This window comes from Schistocerca americana, chromosome 6, assembly GCF_021461395.2.
Source record: "Schistocerca americana isolate TAMUIC-IGC-003095 chromosome 6, iqSchAmer2.1, whole genome shotgun sequence".
Classification (NCBI taxonomy): domain Eukaryota; kingdom Metazoa; phylum Arthropoda; class Insecta; order Orthoptera; family Acrididae; genus Schistocerca; species Schistocerca americana.
In genome coordinates, this window is record NC_060124.1 from 191,191,336 (window position 1) to 191,213,889 (window position 22,554).

Consider the following 22,554-nt stretch of genomic DNA (forward strand, 5'->3'; position numbering starts at 1 on the left):
CCCAGCCGGCTTCTGAAAAGGATAAAATACCGCGCGCACTGTGCAACGACGGCTAATCGCGGTGCTCCTGTCTCCGGCACAAGCTGCGACATACGTCTCTGGTATCTTCTGTGGCAGACGGCTGTATAAAGCCCCGCAGGGTGAGTAAGAATATCGGACACTCACAGATGTCACCTTACATAAACACAACATTCGTAATAGATTACAAGTTCTATGAATCTTTGCCATTTTATCTTCACCAACCTGGTAAGTTTTAACAGCCATTTTCGTTGCAGTCTAACCTAAATTGTTCCCCAAAGCATAATACAATTTATCCGATCCGCTAGTCGACCCTCTTCAAATTTCGAGGGGCGTTCAGTACTTAATGCTACACTTCTTCTGAAACCAGTCTGCTTTTGTTCATGATTCCAATTCACCATACAGTTCCGCACTCTATTACTACAAAATCCTATTTTTCAATATAATGTCCGCTTAATGCGACGGGCTTACGCCACCTTCCCAAGAGAGCCCGTATGCCCGTATGGTACCACTCTGCCGGTCGACTTTGGAGACCAAGACTGTCTGCATTAATAACCTTCCCGTCATCCATGTACTGCCTCCTGCGGATTGCACCCTTATTGGTCTAAACAGATGGAAGCCCAAACGTGTGAAGTCATGGCTATAGGGGAGGATGACGAAGAACAGTCCGATGAAGGTTTAGAATCTGCTTGAGGGTGCGCAGGGTTGTCTGAGGCCTTGCGCTGTCATGGAGAAAGAGAAATTCGTCTGCATTTTTGTGGCGACAAACTATACTTCTGAATTGATTGTTGCATCATAAAGGAGGCCATCAAACAGAATATCACCTACAGAGTCCCAGAAGACCGTTTCCGTGACTTTAGCGGCTTAGGTGCGGCTTTTAACTTTTTCTTCGGAGGAGAGGTGGTGTGGTGCCACTTCTTCAACTGCCTGCTTGTTCCTGATTTCCAGTGATGAACCTATTTTTCATCGCCTGTGACGATGTTCGCCAAAAACTGCCTCGTAACGCCCAAGCAATTCCGCATACGAGGTCCTTCCTTGCTCTTTGCTGTCTTCTGTTAGGCAGCGAAGGACCCAGCGGATACACACCATTGAGTACCCCAACTGGCGGACGAGTGTATCTGGACTACCAACAGAGACGTCCAGATGTGCAGGGGAGTGTGATTGATTCGTCGAGCACATCAAATGAGAGCTTCCACTCTTTCGAACATTGCAGGAGTCACAGCCGTGTGAAGCCGGCCTGCGGGAGATCGATAAGGATTACGCGACCTTGTTGCAATGAAGACAGGCGCCTCGCCCAACGACTCATCGTGCTTTTGTTCACTGCCAGATCTTCGTAGACATTTTACAAGCGCTGCTAGGATTTTGTGCCAAAAGAAATGCATTGAGACGCATCTCCTCTATGACGCCATTTTTAAGGCAACGTAAAGCGCAACCGCCTGTCGGCACTTCATGGAACTATAAGGGCTGACGCAAAAATATTCTAAAACGTTCCACTATAAATTACGTTTTTCTTTTTCAAATGGAACTGACTGATAAAAAAAGTTCCGCATTACTTATTGAACGCCCCTTGTACCTTTCTAAGTAAGACGTCTTAGTCAGTACCATATCCGAGGAATGAGCCTAAGGGGCAGATGCAGATGTAATTCAGGAGAAAGTCATAGTTGTCAACTGTGTGGATCGTGTGCATCCCTCTGGATACGAACACATGTTGTTCTTTAGGCGTAAGATTGTGGAGTGCCGCTACGCGGTGCTGGGAGTAAGCTTCAGAATGGTGCGGAATTCGATCACAAACATTACTCTTATGCTTAGATTTTCAAATATTTTATTTGCACAGAGGACAAAGTTTTGAATGTGAATGCTATAGGATGAGCTGTCCCACCGGCGTTTCTATGGTGCTCATGTGGACCTGAGACGCATCTTCAGCTATTGCAATTCGTTTTAGTCGTGTAAACGTCGATAAACATGGGGTGGGTGTATGACACTCTTTTGAGGCAGTAAGGCTCTCTGGCAGGTCAGACTGTACGAATTTTGCGCATGTTTTTCGGAAAAGACTTGCTGGACGAGAAATATGGGCCACTATGAGTATGAATTTTTCTTAAAAATTAATTTTCCCAGCAACAACTGGTTCATCCTTTAGATTTAGGAGAGTTCGCGCTTTATCTGTTGCCTCCAAGTACACTGTTCAGTCACACTGACCATGTGCCAAAGCCATCTTTTGCAGGATGGACCACTGCAAGACGTGCAGAAAGAGAGTCCACAAGGAACTGGAAGGTACCGACGGGAATGTGGAGCCATGCTGGCAGCAGGGCCGATAGGGTAGCCATGGCAATACAGTAAACCCATTCTGGTGTTCCTCGAACCACGCTTGTACACTGCGTGCTGTGTGACACGCTGCTTTTTCCTGCTGGTAGATGCCATCACGCCGAGGAGGAATGAACTTCATATATGGATGGACTGTGTTTGCGGAATGACGAGGTCATACAGGGAATGCCACGAAAACATTCCCCAGACCACGACCCTCTATCCCACGGCCTGGACCCTTCCGGCGAGTGTTGCAGGGTGTTAGCTCCCATACGTTTCACGCTGCACACACCAACGGCCGTCTGTCACCTAAATAGGCCATTTGTTACCGTCCAGTGACCGTCTAGTTGCGGTATCGGCATGCAGATTCCAGGCCGTACACATCGCCGGAGCCGTCGTTCATCTTTGTCATCTAAGGTGTATAGTGCACCACAGTTACCTAGACGCAGGTTTTAGAATTTGGATAGCGCTGCATTTCCCGCGCATGCTGTACTTTAATCACGGCAGAATGTGAACGGTTTACAAACTTAGTCGTTTCGAAACGCTTCCTCTCTTGTCCCGAAATCCAATGAATATGCCCTTGTGGACGTCAAACAAATTGCTCCATTTTCGCAGTACATCAACGGCATTATTTTGCGTGTCCCCCCGACGCATTTCACACACCCTCCACTGCTATTAATGCCACCTGCTATCTGTGAGTCGTTATTGCACGTTGACGTCGAACATAGGCAGTGATCACGTTAATATAACTGGACCTAGTATGTGTACCAAGTACGAGCGTAATCCCAAAAGTAAGGTCTCAAATTTTTGTATAAGTACAGAACTCAGTTTCTGTGGCATTTGGTCACACTGTTATGAAGAGTGCTTCACGCCCTGTGTGTAAACATGCGCTCGCCGCGCTGAGACGCTCGGTCTTGGCTTGGCAGCCGTTGTGAATAGAGCTCCCGTTGGATGTTACCGCCAAGTGCGAATTACACGCAGTTATTTGGTTTCTGAACGCAAAGGGCACTGCGCCGATTGAAATCCATCGCCGATTGACGGACGTTTATGGTGAGTCTTGCCTGGAAGTCGAAAGTGTTCGTAAGAGGTGTAGAGAGTTTGCAGCTGGTCGGACTGAAATTCACGACGAACAAAGGAGCGGGAGACCGTCAATTTCTGAGGAGACAGTGTTGAAGGTTGATCAAAGCTTGCGTGAAGATCGGCAGATCACCCTGGATGATCTCTGCACGTTGGTTGCTGAGGTTTCCCGAAGACCCGCTCACAGAATTTTAACGAGTTGACGCTTCCGCGCATTTCTTCACCGCCTTGCAGCCGAACAGGACAGCTTTCTGGACTCAATTGCCACTGGTGACGAAACCTGAACATATCACTTTACACCTGAGACCAAGCAACAATCACGCCAGTGGCGACATCCTTTTTCGCCAAAGCTGCGGAAATTCAATCAAACACAGTCTACCGGTAAAGTCGTGACAACCGTTTTCTGGGATCGGAAAGGGGTATTGTTGGTCGACTTTATGCCCACTGGGACCACAATTAACGCTGACAGGTACTGTGAGACTCTGAAAAAACTCAAACGGGCAGTTCAGAACCGGAGAAGAGGAATGTTGAGCAAGGTCGCACACATTCTACATGACAACGCTCGCCCACACATCGCTAAACAAACTGTTGCTGTCCTTCAACAGTTTTAATGGAACTTAATCACGCACCCACTCTATAGTCCTGACTTGGCGACCAGTGACTATCGCCTAGGTTAAAAGAAGATTTGGCCGGAAAGGGATTCAGCTCCTACGACGAGGTTAAAAAAGAGGTTCATAACCTTCTGAACAGCATGACGGCGAACTGATATGACATGGTTATACAAAAACTGCCTCAGCTTCTACAAAAATGCATCGACAGAAATGGTGATTATATCGAAAATTAGCTATATGTTCAAGCTGTCAACTGATGTAAACCATTGTAGAAATAAAGAGGTCTATGTACTTATAAAAAAATTGGAAACCTTACTGTTGGGATTACCCTTGTATTTAACACTATATTCAAAGAGCACTTGTCTAATCTGCATTTAAGACCTTACCACTCTGGAGACTATGAAACAAACCACGTAAATTAGAAAAGTGTTTCTTCTTTGTGGGTCTCGTGACGATTATGTCATCTACATAGTTAAACGCATTGCGGATTGCCGTGCGGTATCTCTTCTAAATAGCGTTGGGATATCGAGGACAAAGTTGCGATACCGAATGGTAATCGACTGTAACAGTATACTCCAAAAGACACGTCTACCACGAAGACAGCGTACCTGCCACCCTCCAAGGTCATTGTAGAGACGGAGTGACCACCTGATAAATTTTCCACCAGTTTGTCTGCGCACGGTATAGGATATTGATCTCCATGGGGTCTTAATCCTCATGGTCACAGACGGTTAATGAGCAGTGATATATGGCATGGTCCATTCACTTGACATGATTGGAGTGCTTACTCCTACCCCGTAAACGGGCCAGCTTCTTTCGTGACAAATGGGACCGACTGAACTCTGTGGATAGGTTAAGCTACGTGTGCGTACGAATGTCAGCTGTACAGACTGCTTCAAGCAACTCACTACAGTCGCGGTACAATTTCTTCAGCTCCCCTTGTGGAACCGTATCAGGCACCAAGTCAATATCGTCTAGGCTCGTGAACACATAACTGCTCAAGCAGTCAAGGATGAAAATCTAAGTGGCTACCAAGGAAACCGCTGCTAAAAATGTTAGAACTTTAATTGAAGTGTAGCTATATTGAAGACCTCCCGATCTGGAGCTAGCTGCACTAGCATGCCTCTAACCAGCGAAATCGTATACGAATCCTTGCAGTAGCTGCCTTTTCCCACTGGGTCTGTAAAGTGCGGTGGCCCGGCTGCGTAAGACTGAGTAAAGTGTTTCTGACATTGACTGACCTGTAGACGGGCTGTTGCCAAAATGGACGCAAACAATATTATCATTATGTAGCTTTCTAGCTATCGTGTTTGAGCATGTCTGACTGAAAAGTATTGTAAAACATTTAATTAAGGACATTTACTATTAATATTGTTATATTGCTAGAGAAGGCCAAAATGCACGCTATAAGCTCACGCAGGATGGCGTGAGGTCTGAAACAGGATACGTAATGAATGCTATAAAGAAAAGTACGTAGCTTCTGGAATACTTAACTTTAATCCATCATTTGTATACATCGTTCTTGATGAGACATGTTTCATACGATAACTATCAATTGCTATGGCGCCTTGCTAGGTCGTAGCCATTGACTTAGCTGAAGGCTATTCTAACTATCTTCTCTGCAAATAAACAAGGCTTCGTCAGTGTTGCATCGCTAGCTAAGTCGTCCGTACAACTGGGGCGAGTGCCAGGACGTCTCTCTAGACCTGCCGTGTGGCGGCGCTCGGTCTGCAATTACTGACAGTGGCGACACGCGGGTCCGTCGTATACTAGCGGACCGCGGCCGATTTAAAAAGCTACCACCTAGCAAGTGTGGTGTCTGGCGGTGACACCACAAATATAAATAAAAAACTAATTTAAAACGAAATTAAACATGACAGTGTGAAAAGTGACTGCTCCAAATACACATTTTCATCCTTGCTAGTTCACATAAATACTTACTTTGTTTTCTAACTAAACGACGTATTAAAATTGTCGTTTCAAGTAATAATATTCGCTGAAATAAAAGCCCATCATTAATTCAAGTGGTTTTTTAATAACAAAAAGAAACTAGTTGTAATCATTAAACTATGTTGCTCCAAAAAAGGCTCCATCGATTTCGGATAAGACTGCTACTCACCATGCAGTCCTAAATGTTACAGTACATGGAGCAGGTAACAGGTGAGCAGTCGTAATTTGTGGCGACGGAGAAGGCGAAACGGTTCCTTTGCGTCTGTGTTAACACAGATGAAAATAGCTCGCAGTGACGCCATACACAGCCATTGTTCTCGACGGAGCAGTGGCGCAATTGCTTAGCCACAATTTATTTCCTTAAATTCTTGAATCAGCGACGCTTAATTTACGGAGACTACTTATAACTCTGCAAATTATTGTCACACCACTTCCTTTACCATCTTAATAAAGTTTTCCCTCATTTTTTAACTATACTCTCCAAAACAGACTGCTCTACTTCACTGCCTACTAAAGAGTGTCACACTGTTGCACAGTTCTGCCCTCGGTCACAAAGGTACGGAAGGCGGTTTTCAAACGAACAACCGTTTTTCGGTTGTACCAGTGTTTTCGTATCCGTTTAACCTTACTGTTACAACCGCTCAGTATAGCAGGTTTTTGAAATAACCTGTGTTTGGATTTTTTTACGACTATTATTTCCAGAAATAAACGTGGGCTTCGAACAGAGGTTGAAAAATTTTAGTGAAGTTGAAGGAATAGAAGATATCGACCGACATGGGTTTGAGGCTATGGCTGGAATCGGTTTCGGTCTCCCCAACAAAGATGGACACGAACGAGACGACGGCGAGAACGAAACTTGTTGATCACTTTTCTGCATCGTCAGTTTTGGATGGTGTCAATTTTTCGCTCTGAAGTAATCGCAAAATTAAGGATTCAATTATTATTCCAATTTTATAGTAAGTCAAAAATTATAGGTACGTCAATCAAATTTACCTTCTATTCCAAGGATGTTTTCTCCTTAAATGATGTAGCAAGTTTATTGTGCCTCTTCCAGTTCTTAATCTTTTCAGGCAAATGGAGCATTGTACTCCATTGCTACTGCAAAATACTTGTAAACTAGGGATGGTTCCATTCTGGAAATACAACCCATGTCCGAGGACAACAGCGAGAAACTACCGTATAGCCCAGGTGAGTGCGACTCTTGCACGCTGCACGTACGCACGTAGCGTCTAATAGGCCACGCCACGTGGTACTAGGTACGTTATTGTCTCAGCAACGCTGTATCAAAACGTATGTCATGCGTTTGTTGCTAGTTTCTAAATGTTGTCGTTATTATTAAAATAACACTGCTCCTGGATAGCATTAGCTGCACTCCATACAAGAATTGTGAGCCGTGTCCGGATTGCTGATTCCAGCTGTGACCATTACGCTGATGTGCCGCTACCTCACGTTATTGAGCAGATCAGAAACACCTCCTGCTGTGGAAGTGGATGTTATCCTATCCTCACATCTCAAATGCCACAGTCACAAGTTGAATGGTGGGCTTATACAAGGGAATGAGTTCCTTGAAACTGTTAGCTGTAGTGAACCAAAACATTGCACTGCTGTGCATAAATCCTTTTCTATAAATAATGCTGAATGTGAGATTTCAAGCTTTTCAGTTGAATCAACTTCACATGACACCAGATTTCTGCGGCTGTTTTCTTGCTGCTAGGAATATGTGTGTGTATCGCTGCGACCAGATCACTCCATCTGAAGCCAAGAGCAACGATCAGCTGAAACCAATCTCACGGGGAAAGACATCGATGAAATGGCGACCTTAATGAGATGCTAAGCATACAGCACAAGACAGGTATTTTAAATTGTGGGAACGGGCCAAAAAAGTGGCGGTCAGTTACACTCTAACATACGACGATATTTATTTGAGCAAACATTACAAGAGCCAAGAAAATTAAATAAAAAACACCGCACTAATTTTTGGAACCTAATAACCGGCTGAATATACTATACATCTCATGCCTTAAGGGCAAGACCACTTTAATTTAAAATCGGCTGAAAGCCAATAACTTAAAACTCAAATCAAAATCATAAATTTAAAAGGCAGAAGGCCTTATCTTAAATCAGTTCTTTCAATTAGGCTGAAGGCCCAAACAATCCGACTCTTTAAGAGAAAAAGAACTTTAATTCAAAATCGGCTGCAGGACCATCACTTAAGACTCAACAAAATCAAATTTTTACTTAAAACAGTACTTTACAGTAGGCTGAAGGCCCAAACAATCTTGCGCTTTAAGGGCAAAACAATCTCAATTTTAAAATCGGTTAGAAGCCATACAAATACAAAGAAAAATAAGAAAACGCAGTACAACCAACGGCGCTCAGAAGTTTCCAAGGGCGGCCTGGAATTCAAACACTAACGCTCGCTTAGGTGAGACAGGCAGTCGGCCCAGCCATTCTCGACCCGACGACAGAGCAAGCGACAGACAGTCAGCTGACCCACCGACAAGATAACATCCGCTCCACCTGACCAGCATACAGCGGGGAGTTCAATGGAACAACATAGGAAGTATTGGCGCCCACAACCAATTATACATTGAGCTGTCAAACTACACACCGTGCAAGACAGTGACGACAATACGATGAGGAAAATACACTGCCTGAATTTACGTCAATGGCCAGGGCAGATAACCGGAACGTTAACGGCCACAAGGCAGAGGATTCTGCTGGTGCACTTCAATTCAAAATAACCAAGTACAATTGAACCCCACTGGAGGGTGTCTAAAATTTACGAACTTGAAAATACATGTTGTTGCTCGCGGGAATGTCCCAACAGCCGACTACGAAATCCAAACGACACAATGTGAACAGTTGTGACTTGCTGGTAGATTAAATCAAAACTCAACTTTCGTGTCCAGGATCGGTGAGCCACGGACCTCGTAGCTATGGGAACAGCTCCACACACTCCGACCGCGCGTAGACGCCGCCAGAGCGAGAAGACATTCCTCTAAGACCTGTAGTATGAGAATATAGGCACACAAACGTACCAGCTGGCCAAACACCTAACGACAATTTCCGAAGTTCCAACATGCTGGAATAATTGCAGGTCAACAACTTATGTTAATCAGTACAACGAAAAACAAGCCAAAGTTGCTAATTTCACTTTATTTTTATTTACTCGACGACTAGTTTCGGGTCAGGACCAATTTTCAAAACGTCGTAACCGGTATTTTCGAAATTACAAAAACCACGTCAAAAATATGTAGGTACTGTGAAGTGCAAATGAACAGTTACAGCGCATACAGATAAATGTTCATTTTCACTTCACAGTACGTATATGTTTTTGACATGGTTTTTTTTTCAGAAATACCGTTTTGAACATCTGTTACAATGATCTGAAAATGGGTCCCGGACCGAAGCTATTCATTCAGTAAATAAAAAATTGAAATTTTACCTTTTGTTGGTTTTTCGTTGTACTGACCTAACGGCAGTGTTGAACCTCATTTCGGTATCTTATCAGCCCACCTACTATTCAAAATTCGTCTCATATGCTTTGATTCTCTTCTGTTCCGGTTTCCCCACAGTCCATGTTTCAGTAGACAACCATGCAATGCTGTGCTCCAAAGTACATTCCCATAAATTTTTTCCTTAAATTAAGACCTATCTTTCATACTAGTAAAATTCTCTTGGCCAGGAAAGTCCTCTTTGCTTGCTCCCTCCATCATTGGTTATTTTGCTGCCGAGATAGTAGAATTCCCTAACTTCATCTGTTTCTTGACCATCAATTCTCCTGTTAATTTTCTCGCTGTTCTCATTTCAATTACTTCTAATTGCTTTCGTCCTTCTTCGATTTACTCTCAGTCCATATTCCGTACTCACTTGATTTCAGCAGATCAAATAATTCTTTTTGCACTCAGAATACCAATTTTACCAGTGAATCGTATCATTGAAATCCTTTCACTTTGAACTTTAATTCCACTCCCGAACCTTTCTTTTATTTCCAGCATTGCTTTTTCGTATCAGCAGAAAGTGGTGATGGTACAGCGCTTATTACAGAGGCGGATAGCACGAATTTCAATCTTTATTAAGGTTTCGTAAACGGAGCCTTTGCTCTGTCTCTTCTACGGCATTTTCGACAGAACAATGAACTGTAACCTTCCTTCTTCAACGGCTGCAAGAAGTATGCCTTCGAAACCAGGACTTTATGGTGAGTGCTGATGTGAACATCCTCTTACTAGAGTGCTGCTTTCTCTTACCCTCAAGTTAATCAGGTAGCAGCTCAGCCATAGGGCGACTAACCTCTTAGAATTATCCTAATTTCTTCATCCCGTCTCTTCAATGGCGACTAATATGAACAAGCAGATGATTTGGCCATGGGGGTGCACTCTATTGCACTCTACCATGTTGAGAAAACGATTGTATCCTGCTGGACACCCAACAGCGGAGTAAACAATTGTGATGAATATTCTGAAGTTCGTCCGACATTTAATGTGTTTGAGATTCGAATTCCATTGAACTATGCTTATCAGAAGACATCAAAACAGAAAGGTGAATATAGTTCGTATCTATCCGTCACATTTTGTTCATCTATGCAGTCTGATACTGGCAGAGGGAAACACTGCAAAAATCATAATACGTTCACCGTTCACCGTCTGAGTCACTGCCATCCGTTGAAGACACAGTGAATATCTCGCATACAGGTGGTTCAATGGGAAAGAAAAACACTATTTAATAGCAGATATGGGGATCAGTCTACAGATGTAATATTTGTTGAGGTGAGGCAGCTATTCTTTCTTTCTAAAAGAACTTTCATATGCCTCCGTGACCTTTAGTTTGAAATTTTTATGCACAGGTGTGCCAACATCGGACCTCGTGGCCTTAATGTAGCGTCGATGTCTCTGGAAATGAGGATCGTGGATTGAAGGTATGTTTCGTGTATGGTTGTCTGTTCTAAATCACTATTAAAGTGTTTGTATACATCCGATGTTGACTGGGGGACGAGTAACAGAAATGTTTGTACCGGTGTCCTTGATTGGTATTAATGAAAAATACGCTATTAATACATTGGAATGTAATTTTTGAAATAAGCTTGATTTAAACGTTGACATTTAGAATATGCCAGAATGGATACTATCCTAAAGTAAAAATAAAATGTAAGTTAAGGAAATACAATAACGCTCTCTCACCCTGTACACGTACAGTATGCCACTAATGAATATAGAAAGCCCGAAAAATTTCAAAGGCAAAGTAATTACTGCCTGAAAAGATGAAATTGGATTTTCTACGTGTAGGTTTACAGATGTATTTATTGCTTTGCGGTCTCGGCGTACGACAGCAACTATTTTGTACTGTACTCTACAGTAACTCAATGAAAAGAGGTTAGCTCACCGTTTTCGCTTTTGAAGCTGTTGTAATAATGTTACGTAATGAAAACCTTTCCTTTCTGATCATTTTGTCTATTTGCGCGGAAAATTGTCTTCCAGTCATTGTGACTAAATCTCCGTTCCTCCTCCGTTGTTGATCCTGATAAAATTATTGCGCTTAGGAAACATTAATTTGATTTTTGTAGAAAGAGATGTTCATATGGAACGTACTGTATATTCAGCAGAGAATATTTATCTCTAAGCAAACAAACATTGTTAAATCTAAATATTCACTAAAATGAAAACACTTTCTTTCCAAGAAGTTTTCTATACAGATTTAAAGATTCGCATTACAAAACAAATAATTTCTTTAATACAATAACATAATCAACTGCACTTATTTCCGCACGGTCAGGTCTTCGTAAGTTTGAGTAATCAAGATCTAACTGGGGAGAGTTTAATACTCGTAGTGAGCCTGGAAATAAGTTAAAACTACGCTCGTATTATTAGCTACAATCAATAATTGTTTCTTTACAAAGGATTCCTTTTGAATAACTCATCTGAGTAACAAATACAGACATGATAGAAATATTTATGTCCCCTGAAAATTGGTAAGAACGGAACTAAACTTTTTGCGACTCACTTTGGTGATATAATATTAACTGAAACAACTTTTCGGAGTATAATCAGAATTACACTTTTATCTTATCACAATAATCAGTTAACATAGACGAAAGAATGCTATAATCTTTCATCCCTGTGCTTTAGGACTTGCAGAACTGCACAAACTGTGCAGACTTTATCTTATCAGACATCTCATGCTGCCTCGAGTCACGTTTTGCTCATCACGCAAACGCTTAAGAACAAAGTATGGAAGAACATAAAATTACAGTTAAGTGAGAAAATTAGAAAAGAAACTTTTAATTAGTTTATTATTCATGTGCAAAAATTCCAGTATTTGTGCGACACACGAAAAAGCAGAAAATTTGCCACCACGTGATATACAGAATAACGAGATTATCTACAGTTCTTGATAGATACCTGATTTCTGTAATTTTCCATTTGTAAGACTAACATTGATAAATAATTTTCCTATTGATTCGTCAACTAACCTTCTCTTTTTAGTGTACTTACTACACTTACATATTCGATAAATTGTGTGTGTTATTCTAACCTTTCTTTCTCCAAACAAGTTTCCATCTTACTGCTCCACATCACGTTGGCTATCCATGGGCTACCATGATCCGTGTACCGCTGGCTATCCACTAGGTCGCTTAATCATAACTTCTGAGACATTTATTTATCATTATACTCGGACACTACATTTTAATGGTCATTCTAGCACCACATTTTAAATGACCAGTTTCTTCTTTCGCTTATGTTTCACTTTTATGCTGTAGATGAACACATTCACAATCTTTTTCCTCAACTACATGTCCATATTGTGTAATACACATTGAAGCACTTTTCTCTTTCTTTGGGAGCATCAAGCGGTATATTATTTCCTTGACAGGAAAACGCTTTCCCTCTTATACCACAGTGTTATTTTCGAACTGTTCTTCATGAAGTTACTGACCTGCTTGTAACTACACTAGGCTTTTGTTTAAGCCATTATTTTGTCAGGTGTGCGTCCTATTAAATTTAACATTTCTCTTTACGTTCGATAAGAAGCAATATCTCGTGAATGAACCTTAGTACTGCATTTGTTCACTTTACATGTTTCTCCTTCTTGTGACCTGTTTTCAACTTAGATCACTGTTTCGATATTTGAGTTCAAAGAGTATGCTGCTTGATAGCTTTGTTGCTTGCGGTCTCACAATTGTTACACAACCTTCGTTGTTGTAGATACTGTAGATGACACGTCTGTTTCTGTACTTATATCCTGTTTAATAATTTGAGCTTCAACCAACATACGTTGCCAGCCAAGGAGTGTAAAGCACCCAGTCGTATACGTACACACCATCGGCGGGAAGGCAAATGATTAGTATAGCAATTCTCTGTACCAGGAAGAAAGGGCACCAGAGGGCATTAGTGTTGTTACAGACCTGGTAGGGTATATAAGGCGTGAACGGTGTCAGATATTAATTGATCTCTGTAAAGGAAAAGGAGATGCCACGTACTCGAGTAAGATGGTGTTATCAGCATATGTGAAGTTTGAAAGGGGCTTCACTGTGGGCCTCCAATTGACCGGTTGGTCGAATCGAATCGTTCAATATCCAGAGCTATGGAGCACTTGATGCGACAGTGGCTCGATGCTGGACTGCAAGCAAACACCAGGACAGGCATACTCTTTGCCAAGGTCAGACCACCACTAGAGAGGAGCGAAGTGCCGTCCACCGAGCACATCGTAACCCGTTTACATGTGCGCCAGCCATCACAGAACAGGTAATGGACTCTCTGCAACATTTTGTCATTCCGCACATTTGGTCGGAAACTAGCAGCTGCCGGACTAGTGTATTACCGTCTCATGCGTAGGATGCCCATAACACCATGACACATATGGTTGTGCTTGGAGAGGTGCTTTGACCAGTAAGGCGATGAATAGCGGCGAGTTGTATTCAGCGGTGGATCATTGTTCAACCCTACCCCAGATAATTGTGGGTGGGATTATGGTTGCCACCAAGAAATCTCATGCTTCCAACGCTTACGAGAGTCACAGCGTTGCTGTTTCTGGCGTCATGACGTGAGGACCATCATGGATGACTTCAGGTCAACGCTGGTGGTGACTGAGCGAGTCATGACGACACAGCGAGAAGTCACGAACATCAAATGGTTCGAATGGCTCTAAGCACTATGGGACTTAACATCTGAGGTCATCAGTCACCTACACTTAGAACTACTTAAACCTAACTAACCTGAGGACATCACACACCTCCATGCCCGAGGCAGAATTCGAACCTGGAACCGTAGCAGCAGCACAGTTCCTGACTAAAGCGCCTAGAACCGCTCGGCCACTGCGTCCGGCGTCACGAACATCCTGGACTCTCATCTGTCACCTCTGGTGTGACAGTATCGTGATGACATTTTTTTAGCAGCAGGATGCTGGTCGACAATGGACGCGTTTCCCTCTGAACTGTCTGCGTGATGTTGACGTATTCCTGTGATCAGCAGCATCCACAGACGGGTGCCCTATAGAATATGAATGTTACCAGCTTTGACGCCGTCAAACCACAGTGCCAGCGTCCAGAACATCAGAATATCAGAAATAGTTCATCAGCATGCCTCAGGAGACGATACGCGTGTCTTATGACATCCTTACCAATGCACCAGTGTGTGCGTCAAGATCAGGAGGTATGCAATGTCATACTGATGCGTGAGCTCATACTATCAAGTTCTTTGTAAACGTAATAATATAATCACTGAAATAACACTACATACTCGCTTTAACCGTGGAGTATCATTCCAGTTCTTCTTCCCCTTCATGGAGGTTCACTTATTTTCTGTCAGTGTGTGTAATGAAATGATTTTATTATCCCATTGGGTACAAAGTGAGAAGGCAGCTTTGCCTCTCCGGTGACTCTCCTTTTCTGAAATGAAACAGATCTTCGTATAGCAGATATTCGAATTTCCTTTCTGCTGTTACAGGTGTGGTGGTTGTTGTTCTTGTTGAGGTCTTCGGTTCGACGAGTTGCGTGTTTCTTCATCTCTGCATAGCTATTGAGGCCTTCGTCAGTTTTAATCACCTTACTGTGCCCTTAAAGTCGTGTTCTTCCTTACTGTATTGAAATCGTGTTCTCCGTTACCACTTTTTACCCATTACCAAATTGACAATTCCCTGATGCTTCGTATTAACCGACCCCTTCATTTAGTCAAGCTATGGCTCTCTTTTTTTCCGAATTCAGTACAGTGTATTATAATCAGTTATTCGATTTACCCAACTAATCTTCAGCATTATTCTGAAACATCACATTACCAATGCTTCAATTCTCTGCTTTTCTTTGCTATCTATCACCCACGTTTCACTTCCGGGCAACGTTATGCACCGTACAAACATGTCCATAAAAGGTAAATTTGTATTAGATATTCACCGTTTTCTTGTTCTCAAAAACAGTTTTCTTGTTACAACAAGTCTGGATTTTATATCCTCTCTGTTCTCACAACGTCAATTATTTTGCTGCCTATATATTTTTACTGTCGCGTTTTCTAATGTAATTTTAATAGTGTCACCCGATTTAATTCGACTACATTCCATTTCTCTTGTTGTACTTGCATTGACGTTTAATGTTATAACGCCTTTTCAAGGCCTCATTCATTCCATTCAACTATTCTATCGAGTCCTCCTCCGTCTGATAGAATTACAGTGTATCGACAAAACTTAAAGGCTGTATGTCTGCTCCTTGAACATAATTCCGTTTCGAAATTTCATTTAGTTTCCTTTACAATTTGTTCTAACAGGAAGAGACAAAAAAAGTGCCTCACTCCCTTGTCAATTACTGCTTCCATTTCACGTTTTTCGACTCTTGTCATTATGGACAGTTTTCTGTACAAGTTGATCTCTGTTATTTATCCCTACTATTTTCACAATGTCTCCCAGTCAGCACTGTTAAGTTTTCTTGAACCTACAAATACTGGAAATGCAATCTAAAATGTTACAGCATCAATATATTCTTGCCTGAGCCTTCATTTATCATGAGCCCAAGCTTGACGCAAATGGTTTTCTGTCAGTTTTTCATACCTCTGTGAACTATTCGTTTCAGTGTATTGCAATCATCACTTACTTTACTGATAATTCGGTAACATTCACGTCTGTAAGTACATACCATTTATGGAATAGGAATTATTACAATGAAAATTTTATGCTGCTTTTTCTTGTGCACGGCCCTTCCTATAAAATGATTCTATTTAAGGCCAGAGCCGTCATGGTAACATTTGCCAGCGTTTAGGCAGAATATAATGAGTTAGATTTGTTACGTTCTGCTTGAATCAGTGTTTCACGGTGTTTGTTCAACGTGTTAAGTCCAACTCCGTATGTCATCACATTACCTGTGCCAGCTTGCTATTTATACTTCATGAATAGTTGCGAGTAATCATAAAAGAGAAATTTTTATCAAAGCAGTTAATTATTTTATTTGCTGAGGTGTACATTATATTAATAGCTGCTAGTTTTCTAATCTGAGAAATAATGCAATTTTAACCTGTTCCATCTGCACATAAAAGGAAATAACTTGATAAAAATATTGCATGACATGTACTTAATTATGTTTCAGAAGGTACTACTGAGAACATTTTATTTGCTCTTCAAATTTGGGCCTGAAAAGTGTTACGCAGGGTAGGTTCTTTGCCGTACCAAATTCAGGGCCATATTAATGTTTTAGGTACTATACATGTATGTAATCAGTGAACACTTATAAAACACTAGTGTGTTTATATTTTGTAAGTTGGTTCACTGTAAAAGTGGCTGCAAAAAGATGTGCCGTAGGACATAACACTTTTAGGGTCCCCATACCTTAGCAAGGTGCTAATTTCTTTTCATTAAAGAACATTTTTTGTTATTCCGTATGCATTTGCACTTGGCGAAAGCTCAATTGGAAGCGAAATGTCGAATCCTAACAGATCGTTTACCCGCATACGTCAGTAAATGTGTTGTTCTGTAATAGATTTACTTTGATTGAAGTGCTTCTTGCTTACGTGTACTACACACATCAAAAAAAGTTTTGCGTCACCCCAGTTCCCAGAAATCCTGAAGATAGACGTTAACTGCGGATATTGTTTCACAGACACAGTCCCTTCGACTGTCCAGAGATGTCACTAAACTCGCCCAAAGATGTAAACACCATGCACGGGCAGCTCCTATTAGACGTAGGGAGGGTCCGACAGCCAATCAGTTCAAATCATTGCACCAGGAAGGAGGCATACGGCTCGTGTTGTCTCTAGTTCAACCATGCCTAGACTGTCAATACCGCGGTTCGATCGCGTCCGCATCTTTACTTTGTGCCAGGAAGAGCTCTCAATAAGCGAATTGTCCAGGTGTCTCAGAATGAACCAAAACAATGTTACTCGGACATGGAGGAGATACAGAGAGACAGGAACTGTCGATGACATGCCTCGCTCAGGTCGCCCAAGGGCTACTACTGCATGGATGACCGCTGTCTATGGCTCCTATGGCTCGGAGGAACCCTGACAGCAACGCCACCATGTCGAATAATGCGTTTCGTGCAGCTACAGGACGTCGTGTTACGACTCAAACTGTACGCAATGGGCTGTACGATGAGCAAATTCGCTCCCGACGTCCCTGGCGAGATGCATCTTTGGAACCACGACACCATGTAGCGCGGTACAGATGGTCCCAACAACGTGCCGATGGACCGCTCAGGATTGACATCACGTTTTCTTCAACGATTAGGGTCGCATATACCTTCAACCAGACAATCTTCGGAGACCTGTTTGGAGGCAACCCGGGCAGGCTGAATACCTTAGACACACTGTCCAGCGAGTACAGCAAGGTTTATGTTCCCTGCTGTTTTTTTTTTGGGGGGGGGGGGGGCATTAGGTGTGGCCGACGTACGCCGCGGGTGTTCTTGGAAGGCTCCGTGACAGCTGTACGGTACGTGTATGCCATCCTCCGACCGACCATATTGGCAGTATATTGGCGGGGTATTCGTCTTCATGGACAACAATTAGAGCCCCCATAGCGCACATCTTGTGAATGACTTCCTTCAGGACAACGGCATCGCTCGACTAGAGTGGCCAGCATGTTCTCCAGACATGAAAGCTATTGAAGATGCCTTGGATAGACTGAGATACCAACCACTCTGAGGGATATACGCCGAATCGCCGTTGAGGAGTGGGACAATGTGGACAAACAGTGCCCTGATGAACTTGCTGATAGTATGACACGACGAATACAGGCATGCATCAATGCAAGAGGAAGTGCTACTGGGTATTAGAAGTACGGGTGTGTACAGCAATCTGGACCACCACCTCAGAAGATCTCGCTGCATGGTGGTACAACATGCAATGTGTGGTTTTTATGAGCAACGGATATGATCTTTATGTTGCTCTCTATTTAAATTTTCTGTACAGGTCCCGGTTGGCTGGTTGGTTGTTTTGGGGAAGGAGACCAGACAGCGAGGTCATCGGTCTCATCGGATTAGGGAAGGACGGGGAAGGAAGTCGGCCGTGCCCTTTGAAAGGAACCATCCCGGCATTTGCCTGGAGCGATTTAGGGAAATCACGGAAAGCCTAAATCAGGATGGCCGGACGCGGGATTGAACCGTCGTCCTCCCGAATGCGAGTCCAGTGTCTAACCACTGCGCCACCTCGCTCGGTCTACAGGTCCCGGAACTCTCGGAACCGAGGTGATGCAAAACTTTTTTGATGTGTGTATGATTGTGCATAATAAAAGTTGGTTAAAAGCACATTTGTACACTATAAGAGATTCTGGGTCCCCCGTATGCCAAATCTTGCATTGGTAAAAATCCATTTAATGTTCATTAAAGAACATGGAGATCACTTAATTTGTCGGCCAGAACACATTAGTGTGAAAACTTTATTTCTTTCTTCATACTGAACTATAGACAATGCAATGTTATTGTGACAGTGAAATATTGGTACTGTTAGTGTATTCTCGCCTGTTCCATTTCATTTTATGCTCTGAAGGCAAAGAAAAACTCATTTATTTGTTCGTCTTTGGTTGGTACCGTCTCTGCCATAGTTAATACTGTTTGAGGAACATTTGTTGGAACCTCGTTATTGTTTCAGTTCGCCCTTTTAATGCGAAGCTGCTTCTGCAAAAAATATTCAGACCTATTACTAAACTTATTAGGAACATGATCACTGACAACGAAACTGTAGAAAAGGGGTAACATTAACTGAATTTGCGGAATCAACACTACAAACGTAAACAAATTTAGTGTTACGGACTAATAGGCTATTATCGCTGTTAACACGTGCAACAACTGAATATTACGCTAGAATAATATGCGACCATTCTGTTGAATGTGCTCATGACATTCAAATTTTTTTGAGAAGTGCTTTGTTTCCGAGGAACACACAGACTTTTTCATTTGCAAATGGGCGTTGCATTAAGCACGAGACAAGCAGTGTACGTTTGTACTGACTCCATGTACACATTGCTAAAACAAAAGTGTAGATATATAATGAAACAAGAGATACAATGGGTCTGACAACCTTTCGGGAATACACGCGGTACATTTTTACACGAAATTTTTTGGCGAGGTCAAGTAAGTAATGTTTTTGCGGAATATCATAATAGTCGGAGATAGGCGTAATAATGCCCTTAGCCACTTCTGTTGTCCCCAGAGAAGAGCTATGTGTGTTTCATATGAAGCGAATTAAACGGGATGAACCAAAATACGTCACTCATGCGGCACAGCACGATTCCTGCATACTAAGGGTTCAAACAGCTCAACAGCAGCATTTAATACTGTGTAAATTTTGTATCGAAGATGTACCTCAAAGGAAGACAACTTGAAAATACTGTGTTCACATTTCAGACAAGTACTTTCAGTCAGTACTATGTAGCAGTGCTGCCTTTTACTGCTATAGGTAGATTTTTGCACAACAATAGACGAGTCCGAGTGTTCGATTCCAGGTCTAGCTGCTCCCTCCTTTTTTTAAAAAAAATTATTTTGCCTTATATTGTATCTGGCTTTTTAATCGTTAACCAACAATTACGGTATATCTCCTGCAAAAGACGTGAAATCATTTAATACTGACACAGAAATGCCAGTACAATCGTAGGTGTTACTCTAACTTTAAACACGCATTTCCGCTTTAAACGTGTAGTCTGTTCTCATCCACATTCTACACACATCCATCCTTCGCTTTCTATTGTCATCATTGCTTCTCTTTCCTTCCGTTATACTTCTTCCCTCAAAACGAACGAATAACAACTCCATCACTCTTCTTCTTGGCCGACCCCTGCTTCTGTTAGACTAGATAGCTCCCTGCACACAAGCGTGTAAGAGGACGTAGTATCCTTTTAATAGGCAAATTGTGACTTGAAAAGAAGCATAATAAAGCTATTGTACTCCCATCGATGTTTCAGTAAAAATTAATTGTAGATGTTTCATATAAAACTTACTGTAACTGCTATATAACGATTAAGAAGCGAGATGTCAAATCACGTACTCTAGAGTTTAGAAAAGGAAGAATTAAAAGACCCAGAACCGAACGCTCTAACTCCCGTAATCTAAGTGAACAGTCTACCCACAGCACAGAAATTTGCCTTTTTTTCCTTTTCTTCTTTCAAAAAAAATGGTTCAAATGGCTCTGAGCACTATGGGACTCAACTGCTGAGGTCATTAGTCCCTTAGAACTTAGAACTAGTTAAACCTAACTAACCTAAGGACATCACAAACATCCATGCCCGAGGCAGGATTCGAACCTGCCACCGTAGCGGTCTTGCGGTTCCAGACTGCAGCGCCTTTAACCGCACGGCCACTTCGGACGGCTTTTCCTCTTTATCCCTCTCTCTCTCTCTAAGTGGCAGTATAGCAACAGCAGCTGAACAAAATTAAGGAAACACTGCGAAAACTGCATGCTTGAAGGTAAAAGCCTATCCTACAGGTTGCGCTGTTGTACTTGACTAGGAACGGCACCTGCGCAGTGTTCTCAGTACGTTGCAAGTGTCAGTCACGTTGAGTACAAGGTTCTGTATAGGTACAATTGCACTGTGTCGGAGCTAAATGAATTCGAACGTGGACAAATTGTTGGTGCTCGTGAGGTTTGTGTTTCCGTTACAATTGTTGCCGAAGTATTTGGTCTTTCAAGGGGGAACATATAGAAGATTTATGCTGCATGCAGGGAAACCGGGTTAACATCATATGCAATGTCAAAACGCTGAGAAGAGTATGTGTTGGGTGATGGTGTCAGACGATGATTGGAGAGATTGTGACGAAAAATAAGGCAACGGCCTTGCCGCAGTGGATACACCGGTTCCCGTAAGATCACCGAAATTAAGCGCTGTCGGGCTTGGCCGGCACTTGGATGGGTGACCATCCAGGCCACCATGCACCGTTGCCATTTTTCGGGGTGCACTCAGCCTCGTGATGCCAATTGGGGAGCTACTCGATCGATTAGTATCGGCTTTGTTCAAGAATACCATCGTAACGACGGAGAGAGCGGCGTGCTGACCACACGCCCCTCCTATCCGCATCCTCATCTGAGGATGACACGGCGGTCGGATGGTCCCGATGGGCCACTTGTGGCCTGCAGATGGAGCGTGTGATGGAAAATAAGAGCACGAGAACTGCAAACGTCTCTTCAAAACTGAATGTCGAACTCCCATACCTGTCAGCACCAAAATAGCACGATGGGAGTCGGTAGGCTGGGAATTGCAGGGCGAGGTTGAATTCCAAAACCACTTATCAATGATGGAAATGCCAGGAACAGAAAAAACATGGGACCCAAGCCATGAGACCTGGGCTACGGAGCAATGGAACGAAGTCATCTGATTTGAATGAGGCTTGTTTCGTACTGTTTCCGACTTCTTGCCAAGTTTAAGTTACAGGGGTGGGCATGCAGAGATTCGGTGATTATTTGGGCAGCCATATTGTGATATTCCACGGGGCCCCACTGGCACTCTACAAAATCGCATTATTGCCAACGACTGTGTCACCGTTTTGACTGATCATGTCCACCACATAGTACAATGGTTGGTCCTCAATGTCTTTCTGTGTTCCAAGACGACGGGCCCCCTGTTCGCACAGTTCGCATCGTCCTGGACTGGTTTTGTGAGCACGGGGACGAATAGTCACCCCAACCCTGACCACCGCCGGGCCGGCCGGTGTGGCTGTGCGGTTCTAGACGCTTCAGTCTGGAACCGCGCCACCACTACGGTCACAGGTTCGTATCCTGCCTAGGGCATGGATGTGTGTGATGTCCTTACGTTAGCCGGCCGAAGTGGCCGTGCGGTTAAAGGCGCTGCAGTCTGGAACCGCAAGACCGCTACGGTCGCAGGTTCGAATCCTGCCTCGGGCATGGATGTTTGTGATGTCCTTAGGTTAGTTAGGTTTAACTAGTTCTAAGTTCTAGGGGACTAATGACCTCAGCAGTTGAGTCCCATGGTGCTCAGAGCCATTTGAACCATTTGTACTTATGTTAGTTAGGTTTAAGTAGTTCTAAGTTCTAGTGGACTGATGACCTAAGATGTTAAGTCCCATTGTGCTCAGAGCCATTTGAACCATTTTGAACCACCGCCGGCCGTTGTGGCGTAGCGATTCTAGGCGCTTCAGTCTGGAACCGCGAGAACGCTACGGTCGCAGGTTCGAATCCTG

At 43.0% G+C, this 22,554-nt stretch overlaps 1 pseudogene; it reads left to right on the forward strand.

The window, feature by feature from the left end:
- Positions 1-21,183: 21,183 nt before the first annotated feature.
- On the forward strand, positions 21,184-21,301 carry LOC124621162 (annotated as a pseudogene).
- Positions 21,302-22,554: the final 1,253 nt, after the last annotated feature.